Raw genomic sequence first — 15,627 nt, 5'->3', positions numbered from 1 at the left:
GTATTACTATGTAATGACAGATGTTGGTTGATACAATGAATTTGGATTTTGCTCTCGACATCCAAAAGCTTACCACAAGGAAGGGAGTATAAGTATAGCTTTAAACAGCTCCTAATAATTTTGGAAAATAATATAACATATTCAGGTTGTATATTGTTTATATGTTGATTTTCTTCTACCCATACTCCCATAGTCTCCTTTATGCATTAGAAAAACAAACACTGAATATACCTAGTGAATATTTTGAAAGGAAGAGTTAAGCTTATTATATACTCAGAACTTGAGAATTCTTCCCACCTTCACCACAATTTTAACTAAGTTTAATGGTATTTAAAATTTTGAGCTTTGGAGGAAAACCATTCCCTTTTCACTTTCAAGTTGTTTCTTCATTGGATAGAATGTAGTACAGTGGTTCTCAACCTTGGCTGCACATTAGAATCACCTGGGAATCTTTTTAAAATCCTGATTTCTGGGCCTCATCCTCCGGAAATTCTGTTTCTTTGTTACTAATGTTGTGGCCCCACCCCATAACAAAGAAACAGAATTTCCAGAGGGTGAGGCCCAGAAATCAGGATTTTAAAAAGATCCCCAGGTGATTCTAATGTGCAGCCAGGTTGAGAACCACTGATGTAGTATATTATTCTATTTTTTCTTTTTGGTGATTTATTTTCACCTAATACTTGTAGGGCAGGCATTTCACTAGATAATACTGTAGATCTGTAACTCCAATAGCATTTGTAGTAATAGAACTGAGGACTTCGATTCAATTATCATAAAAAAGGTTTTGCTAACTTTTTAGTTCAATCTGCCTAATTCTTTACAAGTATTTTGGGATAATGAAAACTCTGAATATTAGTTGAAGGTTTAGTTTTTTCATCTTAATCAAAATTTTTTATTCCAGAAACATGAGATGCTTTTTAACAATTTTAAATATAATTCTTTCCTTGAAAAATAAAAAAAGGATTTGTTATTAGTCATTCAAAGGGCATTCCCATCATTTTATCACAACAGCAGCAGCAGGAGGGTAACAGCTGACATTTATTGGGTGCTAATTACTTGCAACAATCTCCACGCACAGCTGGTGATGAAGGTACTATCATGATACCCATTTTATAGATGAGAAGTTGTGGGATGGAGGGGGGAAGTGTCTTGCCTAAAGTCTCAGCTTTAGCAACTGGCCAAGTAAAATGGCAACCAAACCAACTCAAGAACTGAAGAGTTTACTGCTTACTAATCCCTGAAAATAAGGGTGGAGGCCTCTCTGTAGCATCCTAGCTTCCCCAAGAGAAAAGGCAGGGGGAATTCCCTTTGATAATATCCTATATAATAAAAGCCTAATATGCAAATAGACCAAAAGGCGGAATGACCGGTGGAATGACCAGTCACTGTGACACACACTGACCACCAGGGGGCAGACACAACACAGGAGATGCCCCCAGCCTGCAGGCTCCAGGCCAGCCAAGGCAGGTGCCAGCAGGGACCTCCCAATCGCCCTACCAGTCACCCCACAGATCGGCCCTGATCACTGGCCAGGCCTAGGGACCCTACCTGAGCATGAATTTCATGCACCGGGCCTCTTGTTATGTGTATAATATAATCACACATATTCTAAGCATTCTCTGTATTTAACTTCTCATGCCTTGTGTGTAGTCATAGAGGAAAAGGTAATAATGCTATAAGAATGCATGTTAAATGAATTGCAAAGCAGAAATTGTGCAACACGAGTCAATTTACTTATGAACGTGTTCTCACATTCCTCAGGTATTTACTATCTACCTTGTCTTGCATTCTTTTCCATTGGTCTTTCTTCCTTTTTAGGAGATACCATAAATATACTGTATACTATGACTGATTACTCTTCTTGACAATGAAGAATAGTATAAATTGAAAATCTTGCCAAAGATTTAGAGTTTCATGAGATTGATAAAGAGATGTGGACAAATGACTCAAATCTAAAGATACAATTGGACTGGTTAGATGAAAAATAGACAAGAATAGTGTAATATAGGCTTCTAAAGTGAATGATTTGTCTATCAAGGGTGTAAGAAAGGCCTTTGGGAAAATTAATAAAACCCTTGAAAACATTTACAAAAATGAAGACTTGTTTTAGACTGAGCTGTGAAAGTCCAATATAAAGTTAAAATTTGCTATCACACAATTTTGTTCTATTGTATACATCTCAGTAACATTAAAAAAATCCTCTTCTAAAAATAATAAAAATGAATACTTGATTGTTTTGGTTCATTTTCCAAGCCTTGTTATTTCTGCTCTATACCATGAAATTTATCTTCTGCTTTAAGTGGATTTGCTATGAGTTGCCTCTCCTTGGTACCAATTATCCTTGAATAATGGGCCCCCTGTGCTTCCTATAAAGCACAGTTATTTAACTCTGATGGGCTTCTCATCATTGGGCACGTTGGAGGAGAAACGGAAAAACCACTTTTCCAGATTATGCAGAGGGATTTAGCTTGATGGGGAGAAGGTGGTGCTTGGACTTGATGACCTTCAAGACCACTCGCAATGCCAAAACCCCCTGAAATCCTTGAAGCTGTGTCAAATCAAAAAGTCAAAGTGCCTGGTGCCATTCAGGGAATGACTGGTCACATGAGTCCTAGTGTAGAGGCTTCACCTGGGCCTGGAGCTTCAACAGCACATGCCGTGTCCTTCACTCATCTTTCTTTTCTCTTCTCGGTCTAGCACTCCCCTTTGGCAACCCCAAAACAACCTCTCTGTGAGAGTGCCCTTCAAACAACAACTCTTTCTTCTTTTCTTCTCGCATATGTGTACACATTTGTGTGCGTGCGTCTAATTTTCTGGTTGGTGGTTAAAATGCCTTATCCTTGAACCTCCTAGTGTTGAGGGATTGTTTTCCACCACCTTTTTAAAAGTCATGGTATACTCAGGGCACCTCTGCCATGGTTACATTGTGGAAAGCATTGCTAAGGCTATTTGCGTTTGAAAATGTGTCAGGCCTGTACAAAGAGTAAAGCACAGGCCCTAGGACAGCTGGAGTCATTTCTGTGTCCTCTCCTGGGAATCATGGGACTCCCTGTTTCAGAGTCATAGAGGGCATTGCATTTTCTGTTCTACACATAGTCCAACTGATAAGACATTTAGTTCACTTGTGGCAGTAAAGAGCACATGGATAGTGCTGGTGTTTGGATCCGGGAAGGGAGGGAGGCTTGTGCTGCCCACCGGAAATTCTTTCAGAAATACTTCCTTAGAGGCGGGCACCCATGAGTGCTGTGAGTTAGTGGCACAATTCTCAGGTTGAGGAAAGGATTTGTACAGAAAAATGATTCTGTAGAATTACAAGTGGTGTTTACTGATTAAATACTTGATTCCCAGTCTTGCTTCTATTAAATGTCTCTAATATTTTTAAAGTACCAAAACCTTACTTTTCTTTTAATTTTTATTTTATTTTATTTTATTTTATTTTATTTTATTTTTTTGCTGTAGAGACAGATACACGTGGTTGCTAGATACCAAAGTATGTACTAAATAATGATGAAGGAGAAAGATGAATCTTAATGGAGGTATAATTTTCTTATAAACCAGTACTTAGCAAGAGAAGCTTTAAATGATCATTGATCATTTTTATCATGAAAATGTTAATGTGCAAAGCACTTGACTAGACATTATTGGGTAATTAACCAAATAGAAATGTTGAGATCTCCATGCTCAAGGAATTTTAATCTCCCAAACAAATACAAAGGCAGCTACTTGAGAAACATTACCAACATGTACAAGTAGCACACAACTGTAAAAACACACACCAAAAAACAAAAAACAATTCTCTGCAACACTCTCTTAATTTCCTAGGACATTTTGATATTCAAAATGTTTCTTATATTCAAAATGTGTGAGAATATATAATCAAGTAGTTGTAGAATTTTAGAGGCGCCAAGCACATAAGCTATCATATTGTGCAATCCCCTCATTTTCCAGATGAGAAAACAAGCCTGGAGAGGGAAAGTCATTGCCCACAGCTGTGCAGTGAGTTAGCAGGCTCTGCTGGAACCAGAAACCAGGTCTGCTCTTTGGCAGGAGACCGATTTCTGCTTCACTAGCTTCGACTGTATAAATGGAATGGTGGACTGACCTTTAGAACCTTCCACAGGTATGCTGAGAAACTATGGTTTTGTTAGCCAGGAAGCCTTATAGGTGAAAATAAGAAGGGAAGGGGAGGGAGGAGACATATGTAATACTCTTTGTAATACTTTAAGCAATAAAACAAAATTTAAAAAAAGAGAGAAAGAAAACAGAACGCCAAAGCCACCTTCTCCCAGGCATTAGGCTGGCTTCTAGGTATGTTGCTGTAGGGCTTCTGGGATTCATTGAGTCACTTAAAGTCAGGCTAATTAATTTCTTCCTAGCCCACCCACATGTTTCAAATGCATGATGCTTTCTGAATACCAAGAATTTGAAAAGAAAAGGAGACACATTTATTTGGATGCGTTGCATATCCACATGGCGCCCTCACTCAGCTGCTATTCTCTCTCTGGTCCAGTGTAAGAAGTGCTCATCATTTGGGTTTTCTTCCCAGGGTGGATGGGGTTGGCCAGGGATGTGGCGCACACAATCCCTCCTAGATCACAAACACTGGGGCGGAGCCTCCACTTTTTGTTGTTTGATGAGATGTACACAGAAGTGCCCCTCATTCTGATGGGTGTCCACATCTCATGTTCCGTCCCACTCTTTCCCGTGAGAAGCCACCTGCTTCCACAAGATTACAGTCATGCACCACATAATGACGTTTCAGTCAAGGACGGGCCGCAAATCCGACGATGGTCTCATGAAATGTCCTGTTGCCTGGTGATGTGGTAGCCATTGTAATGTCATAGCACAACGCATTGCTCACATGTTTGTGGTCATGCTGAAGCAAACAAACCTACTGCGCTGCCGTTGGGTTAAAGAATAGCAGTATGATTAAGTGTAGGACCTAATGCTTGATAATGATACTAAGCAACTATGTTACTGGTTTATGCACTTACTATACTGTACTTTTCATTGTCATTGTAGAGTGTACTCTACAGTTGGCTGTGAAACACTACGCTGTGTTACACCGGCTCATACATTGCGTGTTTACCAGGTCTCTTGATTGCATCATTTTCTCTTGTACTTGCTTTAATCTCTTGTTTCATTTGTTATGGCCACTTAGCCTACTCCAAATGTTGCCAGTAAGAGGCCAGGTGAAGTGATTGATCTGAAAACGAAATTTAAAGTAATTAAGGGCTGTGAAGGTGGAAAACCAGTAATGTATTGCTCACCTGTTAAGCATGTCCCATTCCACCACAGCTACAATATGAAAAAACAAGAACAAGGTTAAAATGTCTGCTTTATTGAAGGAAACAAGACTAATAAAAATTTGAGAAGGGCCTATATCAGAGATGGAATGACTTCTAATGACCTGGCTTAAAAACCAGACACAGAAGCATATCCCTCTCGGCACCGTGACGCTCCCAGCCAAAGCAAAACGTGTGTGATGTTGGACGAGAAGACTGGACCGACTGTGGTGTTGAATTTCCTGCTAGCTCTGGTGGTTTAAACGATTCAAGAATCATTATTCATTACATAATGTGAACGTGAGTGGTGAGTCTGCAAGTGCTGATGTGAAGGTAGAAGAATTTTCAGACATTCTAGATAAGCTGGTTGTGGAGGAAAACTACTTTTCAGAGCAAATAGTCAATACAGATGAAACCTTCCTATGCTGGAAGCAGAAGCCTGAAAGGACTTTTACCCATAAGGAGGCTAATTAACACCAGGTTTCAGGGCCGTTACGGGCAGGAAAACAGACTTGCTTGGGAGCAATGTTGCAAGCTACAAATGAAAACCCTTTGTGATCTGGCGCAGTGAGAACCCAGGCCTTCAAGCGTGTCAGTGAGCACACACTGCTGTGTACATCAGGAACAATAAGTCATGGTGACCCAGGTCCTCTTCCAAGAAGCCCTTCTGAACTGCTATGTCAGTGAAATGGAGGTACTGTTTGGAGAATAACGTACCTTTCAAGATTTTGCTTATTGTTGACAATGCTCCCAGACATCTTTTATTGATGATCTTCATCCTGATATCAAAGTGGTACCCCCCCCACCCCTCCAAACACCTTTTTGATTCAAGCAATGAATCAAGGGGTTGTAGCAGCTTTTAAGAACTATTACCTGAGGATCTTTGCCTAGGCTATTATTGCAACTGCGGAAGACCCTGATGCAATTCTGGAAGGATTACAGCATTTAAGACTGACTGCATCCAGAGATTGGCTGGCTTGGGGTGCTGTCCCCAAGGAGTGTATGCATGGCCTTTGGAAGAACACGCACAAGAGGTTGTCCAGGGCTTCAGAGGAGTTGCCAAGGGTCAGGAGGTTGCAAAAACCAACAAGGCTGTGGTTGAGATGGCAAACAACCTTAATCTGGGTGTGGATGAGGGCCTAGAGATGGTTCCTGAGGAACTGACTAGTGAGGAGTTGTTGCAAATGGAACAGGAATGCCTGTTTGAAAAAGGGGCAAGAGAAAAGGAAACGGCAGGGAAAGAAAAACACCCAAGAGGATTCACAGTGAAGGGTTTAGCAGAAGTTTTTGCAGACTTCATCAAGCTCTTTGAAAAGTTTGAAAACATGGACCCCCAAAACAAAAAGTTTTCATTAATAGAGAGGACTATTCATTATCTGATTATAAGCAAACCTGTGATTGAAAAAAAGAACTGACCTGAACCAACTACATGGCATATTTCTGAAGAATGAGTCACCTTCTCAAAGGAGCCTCAGGCAGGCCCCCCAGGAGGTGTTTCAGAAGAAGACATTGTTATCACAGGAGATGCCAGCTCCATGTGTTACTGCCCCTGCTGACCTTCCAGTGGGACAAAACATGCAGGTGGAAAACAGTAACACTGATGGTCCTGACCCTATGTGGGCCTAGGTCAGTGGTTCTCAACCTTCCTAATGCCACGACCCTTTAATACAGTTCCTCATGTTATGGTGACCCCCAACCATAAAATTATTTTCGTAGCTACTTCATAACTGTAATTTTGCTACTGTTATGAATCGTAATGTAAATATCTGATATGCTATATGTGTTTTCCTATGGTCACGACCCACAGGTTGAGAACCGCTGGCCTAGGCTGATGTGTGTATATGTGTCTTAGTTTTAACAAAAAAGTTAAAAGTAAAAAGAAAATTCTTAATAGAAAACAGCTTATAGGTAAGGGTATAAAGCAAGAATATTTTATATGACTGTACAATGTATTCATGTTTTAAGCTAACTATTATTACAAAAGGGCCAGAAGTTTAAAAAATTAAGAAGTTTATAAAGTAAAAGAGTCACAGTCCACTAAGGTTAATTTGTCATTGAAGAAAGGAAAGTTTTTAAAAATAAATGTAGGGTAGCCTCGTGCACAGTGTTTATAAAGTCCACAGGGGTGTCCAGCAATGTCCCAGGCCTTCACATTCACTCACCACTCACTCACTGCCTCTCCCAGAGCAACTTCCAGCCCTGCAAGTTTCATTCATGGTATGTGCTCTATACAGATGTGCCATTAAAAATCTTTTATACCACATTTTTACTGTAACTTTTCTATATTTAGATACACAAATATTTACAATTGTGCTACAATTGCCCACAGTATCCAATACAGTAACATGCTGTACAGGTTTGCAGCCTAGGAGTAGTATCATCTAGCCGTGTGTAGTAGGCTCTATCATCTAGGTTTGTGTAAGTGCAACCTGTAGTGTTCATACAAGCACAGAATTGCCTAAGGATGCATTCCTTAGAACATATGCCCCTTGTTAAGTGTTGCATGACTCTGCTTCAGAAGGGGTACATTGCTGACTATCTCAGTGGTTTACTTTTTATCAAAATGCAGAAGAGTGAATATGTATAAGAGAGATGTCTAATTACCATTGGTTTAATTTCCCCAGGGATACCAGTTAGCACCATTAAAAATTAAAACATAACTTTGGCTAAATTGTACTAACACGGATAATGTTTTTATTTCTGTAGACTGACATTTGTTTCACTTTTTCTCAACTTAGGTGAGAGAATAACAAGCAGAATCTAAAGAAATATTCCTTATTTCTTATGTTAGAAAGCAAGAAGTCAGGGAAGAACCACAATTATTCACGTCACGGTGCTCCTGAATTGAGTGCTCATGGCACCCATAAAGAAAACCGTTATCATTGACCTTTATTCACCCATAACTTTCTATCTTTTGGTTGAGATACAAAGTCTTGAGCAACATTTTTATAGTACTCATTATCTTATGATAAATTTTAAAAACAATGTCAATGATAATTTCTCATTTTAATGTCTCTACCAAGTTTATAATTTTACTATAAATGCTGGACTAGGATGAGGTTGAATTAGGTGAATAATAAAAAATTATCAGTTTAGTTTGACATTTTAAACATAAAAATCTCAGAAACTACTTTGTACTGGCATTGTGAAGAATAGATTCAATATAACAATGTCTATTATTTAAAAGCTTCCTCTACTAAATGTTTTGCAATTCTTAGCCTAATTCCTGGTGCATAATACCACTCAATAAATATTTATTAACTGTTGAGTGAATGGTGTAATTTACATTTTTAACTATATTTTCTTTTTGATACCAGTAATCTATGAATAATATAGTGTCGTTACTTACAGAAAGTAAGATTTGAAAGGTTGGTTCCTTAATGTTTTAAAATATTGATGTTTCATATTACAATTCAACATAACTACCACCTTACGTTATTATATTGTTCTAGTTGATTTTTAAATTTTATTAAAATTTTCCCCAGCTGAGTTTATGAACTGAAAGGATTGTATTTGTAGTCTTATCTTTAAAATTACTAGGAGAACAAGGTTTTGATACATATGTAACAATTCAGAGATTACCTACAGAAAACCACAACAGTAACAAAAAAATTAATGCAGGCAGATCTGATAACTAAGGTGGGTGGCCAAGCAAAGGGCTTCCTCTCCCAATTCATCTAGAAACAGTTGTAGACAAATCTTTTAAATAAAAAATTTATTCTTTCTGAACTAAATACATGGAAAAGACATTAAGTTGTTAGCATTTTTACATCTGAAATTATTAAAGCTTTAAATTGCACTTAGTTTTTTGAGAAACCCTTTTTAAGAACTTGGAGCAAATAATAGAAAACCAAGGCACTTACCTCTTTTTATCAGAAGTGATTGTGTACAGCAGGGTCTCAAAGTATAGTCCATGGACCCTGGGTGTCCACATTATTTGCTGTTACCCTCTGGTGCTGACTTAGCACCAAGATAGTGGCAACAAAGTGCACTAGTAGTCATTATATTCTTCACCACCATACAATTGCAATTAAAAGCAAAAAGCATGTTTCTCTTATGAAATGGGAAGTACCGTTAAAGCTCTTCTGTTGTATACCAAAGTAGTGTGGCTCAGGAGAAAGTAGTTCAATTGAATTTGGAACTAAACTAACCACTTTCCCCATGGAATAACATTTTTTTTGAAAGAATTGACAAGCAACCTATGGCTATTCAAACGTGGGTATTTAGCAGACATTTTCTTGAAAATGTATGAAATGAACCTATATCTTCAAAGATAAAACAGGTAATATTTGTTACCAAAGATAAAATATGTGTTTTAAAGTGAAAATTTGAAGTTTGGGATACTTGTACCCACCATCTTGGGCTTGACAGCTTTCCAATACTTATCGACTTTGCCAATAAGGTCAGCGGTGATAATGAATACGATGCTTTGATCTGGTGTAATGAACCAATAAGGTTTGGAAGACCTGCATAACTCATTGAACCACTTATTTTCCAGGTGAATGCATGATGATACAAAAGCATGCGTAAACACCTATTCAAAATGTAAGATAGACCAATGGATTGTAATGTAAAAGATACAGAAAGTTTGACAAAGTTTCAGATTTCACATTGCAAATAAGAAAGTAATTAAAAAATTCAACTTCGGTTTAATTATGGTATTATATAAAAAAGGATATCCTCTATCATCTGAAAAAGCTATTAAAATACTTCTTTTTCTAACAACATATTTGTGCGACTGGATTTTCTTTATATGCTTTGAACAAACAACACATTGCAACAGGTTGAATGTAGAATCTGACATGAAAATGCAGCTTTTTCTTATTAAGCTACATATTTGTAAAACTATAAAACAGTGCTAATCTCATTAAATTTATTTTTGGAAATATAGTGGTTTTTCATAAAATTTGTTATTTATATTAACATATAATGGTTTTTAATATTAATGTAAGGTTTTATATTAACACTAGAGGCCCAGTGCACAAATTTGTGTATGGGTGGGATCCCTAGGCCTGGCTGGCAATCAGGGCCGATCAAGGCCATCTCACCCAGTCCCAATTGGGGCTGGGGAGGTTGGCCAGCAGGGGGAGGGAACTTGGGAGGTTGACTGGCCAGCCGGGGGGGAGGGACTACGGGAGGTTGGCCAGCCAGCCCCGATTTGGGTGGTTCAGGGCCAGCCAGCTGAGGGGAGGAACCGGTCGGGGGGGGAAGGACTGCGGGAGGTTGGCCAGCTGCAGGAGGTTGGCTGTGGGAGTGCACTGATCACCAGGGGACAAGTTCCTGTGTTGGGCGTCTGCCCCCTCATGGTCAGTGTGCATCATAGTGACTGGTTAACTGGTCGTTTGGTCATATGGTTGCTTAGGCTTTTATATATATAGATGTAATGTTATTACATTAACATACTATTTTTAAATAAACGAGTAATAAATATATTTTCAAATTCTGTTTTATTTTTAATATGGCTAAATATCAATAGATGTAACTCAAAAGCCCTTTTATGATCTCAGTAACCTTTAAGAGAGTGGTGTTCTTAACAACAGAGTTTAGAAACACTGCTGTAAAGGAGTCCACAGGAAAAACATATACGGTGGTGAAATAAGTTTGCTCCCTTTCAGCCAGTTATGATGTACAGTGGCACAGTGGTATTATAGAAGTTCCAAGATGTCCTACAGCCAAAAAGCATGCTTAATTTTGTTTATTTTGATGTTTCTCAAACTCTTGGATGAAATCCTGTTTTTACTCGGAGAATGGAGTATTTGTAATATTTCACAAATATTGCTTCACTTTCATCTCACTTCAAAGATCTAGTGCCTTGCATTGGTTAAAAGGTTATTATATTACACATTTTATATCTTTTTAAGGTTAAATAATATTTAATTGTATGTATATACATTTTCTTTTTTCATTCATCTGTCAAAAGACACTGAAGTTGTTGCCATGTCTTGGCTGTTGTGACTAGTGCTGCAGTGAACATGGGAGTGCTAATATCTCTTTGAGATCCTGATTTCATATCTTTAGGATAAAGACCCAGAGTTGCTGGATCATATGGTAGATGCATTTTTTAGTTTTTGAAGAAACTCCATATTGGTTCCCATAAGGGCAGCACCAGTTTGCATTCCCATTGACAAATTTCAGTTATGTAGGATGAATAAGTTGTAAGGATGTGCTATCCAATATTGTGCCTACAGTTAGCAGTATTGTATTGTAAATTTAAGAATCTGTCAAGAGGGTAGATTGCATGCTAAGTGTTTTTACCACAGTAAAATAAAAATTAAATAATACTATAAATATCACAGCTCTCAAGTTTAGTATATAAAAGCTGGCAACCCTAATCATGAGGCCAATAACATAATATTTAAGGAGTACAGTGGCTGAGGATCTAGTTTTTTTAAACATATATCTTATGTTTTTAAGATTCTATAAGAACTTCAAAGTCCCATTTGAATTCTTATTTCTTGTCTTAAGGAAATTTGCATTGGTATAGGATAAATATAAGGCTGTTAATGTTATTATAATCATCTGAAAATTCTAACACATCTCTAATGAAAGGTGTTGAGCTATATTTTAAAAAAGTAGTTCCACGTTTTGTTGTTTACTTAAAATATACCTGCATGGTTTGTTGTAAGAGGAAAGGATTTGAGGAGTCATATGAGGTTGGTTTCCAATACTGAATCCATAATTTATTGTCTTTAATGGATAAGCTTATAAGTATTAGCGCATATAAAATGAGATTGTTATACCTTTCTCACTAGGTTGTTGTACAAAGAAAATGAAATTTCTACAGAGTGCATAGTACAGTCAATACACAGGAATTGAGTGCCCACTAGAGATCAAGCTCTATGCTAGATTACAGGGAAGTACAGATGGATAGAACACTGCCTCTTTCCTTAACAGACTTTGAGATCAGTCCCAATAGGTCTCAATTACAACTGAGAATAATAATGCTATAATAAAATAAATGAGGGGAGATAAATTGGTAATCCTCCAGTACTCATTCGCCCATTCTTTATTAGTAGAAACTCCCATGTTCTGGCTGCCTTCCAGCTGGAGAATCACATTTTCCTTCTTTCCTCAATTGCAGTAAGGTGTGGCCATATAACAGTGGCATGGAGATGAAGTAATGTGTGCAACTTACACATTCAATTCTCAAAAGGCAACTTTGCTATCTATTTTCCCTTTCCATCGGGCTGAAACTTGGCCATGACAGGGGTGAATCACACTCAGGAGCATGAGGACAGCATTTCGAGGTATAAAAGGAACCCAGATCCCCCGATGATTTTTTTTATATGGCAGTGCCACCTACTTTCTCCCAACCTCTAACCAGCTCAGGCCCTAATATAAGAAATGATTAAGCCATCCATCTTGCTTAAGCACCCTTACTTATTTGTTAAAGCACCTGAACCAGTGTCCTAACTAGCACAGTAAGCTCAGGATGCTGTAACTCCCAAGCCCTGACCCCTTGGAGGAGATGGGGGAGGGGGAGCAGAAGGCAAGCCTTCCTGAAGGAGGGAATCCCTGACCTGGGTGTTGAAGGGTCACTGTGCTTTTAAAGACACTCCTTCCCATCTGATTCTGAGACACCCCTCTTATGAGCCCTAATCACTGATGAGATGCCTCATAATGAGGCTTGACTTTTCCTTTGTGAGATTCTGGTGGAAGATTGAATTAAGTAGTAATTGCTTCATTCTTTAAACAAATTTGTATGGAGCACTTATCATATATATTACACATTAAATTAAATCAAGGATATAAATATCCACTGTAGGTCCTTCTTACTGATTTTTTAACCTTTTTTAATAAACTGTCATTTCCCTCCCCCAAGAATATAAGCTTCATTAAGATATGGTCATTGTCTGCTTTTTGTTTTGTGTGGTATCCTCAGTGCAGCTGGTCTCATAGTAGGCATTCAGTAAATTTTTTTTGAAAGAACCAATGAATACAGGGAGATATATATGCGTAGACATTCAATCTACAGCAATGAAAAGGACAGTTTTCCCTGGAACTCACAGTTAAGTAAGCTGATGATTACAAGGTGATGTGAAGAGCAGCTATAATAGGGCTAATGAACATATTCTGTGAGTTAAACTTTGACGGCCATTACTGTATAGAAATCATTAAATTCTGTTTCTTTAATAATGCCTTACAAAAAGAGTCCTTAGATATCCTTTGTCACTAGGTGGATTTTGAACAGGAGTTCAATATTAACTACATCACTAAAATAATGACATCACTTTTTTTAACAAGAAAACAAATCCATTTTATTTATTTACTTTTCAAGAAGTTTAAATCCTCGAGGGTTACAGCATCATACGGATGGCCCAATGGTCTTAGCAGGAAGATTGCTTCAGAATTTAGCATGAAACATGCCACTGTTTCCATGAGCACCAGTTACCTGTCCCCAGATGACTCTGGTTTTGTTCAGTTTGCCACCAGGAGTCACCGTGTTATTCTTTGCTTTGTACGCACGCATAGATTAGAATTCAGTTTTGTCTCGAGCATAAACACCTTCCATTTTAAGAAGAGCTGTGTGCTCCCTCTGGTTCTGGAGGCCCTGCTTGTAGCCAGCAGAAATGGCCTTAGAGCACAGACTTCCAGACATATCTGTCATTACTGAAGTCTTGTTCCCAGCAGCCTCCGCTGGCTCCCAGATAGCAGAAAGAGTGACATTACTCCTTCAAAGTGTGAAGTCACTAGGGTACAGCTTATGAAAAGAAATTTACTCAGTGATGCACCAGTGATAGGAAAGAGAAAGTCAATATGGATATGGATAAGTGAGTTAACATTGCCCACTAGCATTAGATTCAAATCATGACTAAAACTATTATCTTGGGTTCTACAGGATTAAGCTTCCCTACTGGTGAATAATGTGCATTGCAACTTTAAAAAATCTCTTTGGTTCACAACTGTCAGCTTTAGCGTTTGATTAGTCAAAAAATTTTCCCCTGATATAAAATTGGCATCAATGATTTGCCTTTTAAATCATTTGTAATTGAAAGCTGATACCGTGTAACAATTTTTAAACTGAATAATAAAAGTTGAACAGAAGGCTCTCATATGCTAAGTGGGATTTTGTCATCAAGACTATAAAGTATGGTATGCCTTTTTTTCTATGTGTTTTAATATACCTTTATTACATTTACTGAGTAACTAATATATGCAGAACAACAAAAGAATTGGCAGTATTAGAAAACGAAACATGTTTCAGTGAAGAGAGCTTCCTCTTTATATATAATCCAAAAATGCAGGTAAATAAAGTCACCTGGTGCTCCACTCACTCAATCCTCATTTAGTTTCACAAAGCCCTGTATAACCTGATGATTTCTTCAATGAAATGTTTTTCTGCTTTCATTGAAATGGATACAAACTGTTTAAAGAAATTTGCCATTAAGAAAGGAACGTGGAAACATGTTTCTAAAGAAATTTGAATGCAGGAAAAAATACTCATTAGTTTTAGAAGACTTTTCCCCTGAATAATTCCTAATTGGGTCCCTAATTTGCTTCTGTCTAATCACTAATTATTTGTGTTGTTTATGAAATAAAGCATAGAGCCACCTGCTCTATGTAATACATGCAGCCTAAGTTTGCTAGCCTGCAAATTGATGAATAAACTAAGCCAATTCATCCATCTGTGAAATATTTCAAGGTCGACCAAACATTGGTTACAAGATTTTGAGTTAAAAAGACAGTGGAGGACAGTGCTTATAGTTTGATAATGTTTGCTTACTAAGCGTGAAATGAAATTTAACTGTGGCATGTCTGCATGTGTAAATTTATTGTGGTTGTTTAGACTTCCTGCAAAATGAAATGTCAGGGAGTATTCTGAGATTTCAAATGTTTTAGGCTTCAAAGGACTTGAATAACTGAGATTTTGCTTTCAGGTTTTTTTTCTACGATGTATAATTAATTAATATAGTTAACCAATAACTAAGTGTGGAATGAGCATAGGAAAATTAAAAATTAAAATGTAAAATTAACTTCCAAATTTGAAATGCTAAATGTGTCCAATCTGAATATTTTAGAAACTTGAAAAATACACAAATTACTGAATTGATGTTTACCCTGAATATGAAAGATATCATAAATAGATGATTCAGGCAAGTCTCTTGTATCTGCAAGGTGTTTGTTATTATTTTTACACAAATAGGTGCATTCAAGTGTGGGGAAAATTAGTGGTGATTATGAAGTCTTTTTAGGTAATTGTGAGACTTCACAGGATCTATTTAAGCTTCCTATTGATGGTTCTGAACAATATATTACCTAATGGTTTCTATTGCCTGAGAGTTCATTCACACTTCCTTCCTCCCTCTATTGCTCTTTCACTTGTCCTTCCAGGCTGCTAGAG

The sequence above is a fragment of the Myotis lucifugus genome, unplaced genomic scaffold, assembly GCF_000147115.1.
Source record: "Myotis lucifugus unplaced genomic scaffold, Myoluc2.0 scaffold_212, whole genome shotgun sequence".
Classification (NCBI taxonomy): Eukaryota; Metazoa; Chordata; class Mammalia; order Chiroptera; family Vespertilionidae; genus Myotis; species Myotis lucifugus.
This window is presented reverse-complemented; position numbering follows the sequence as displayed.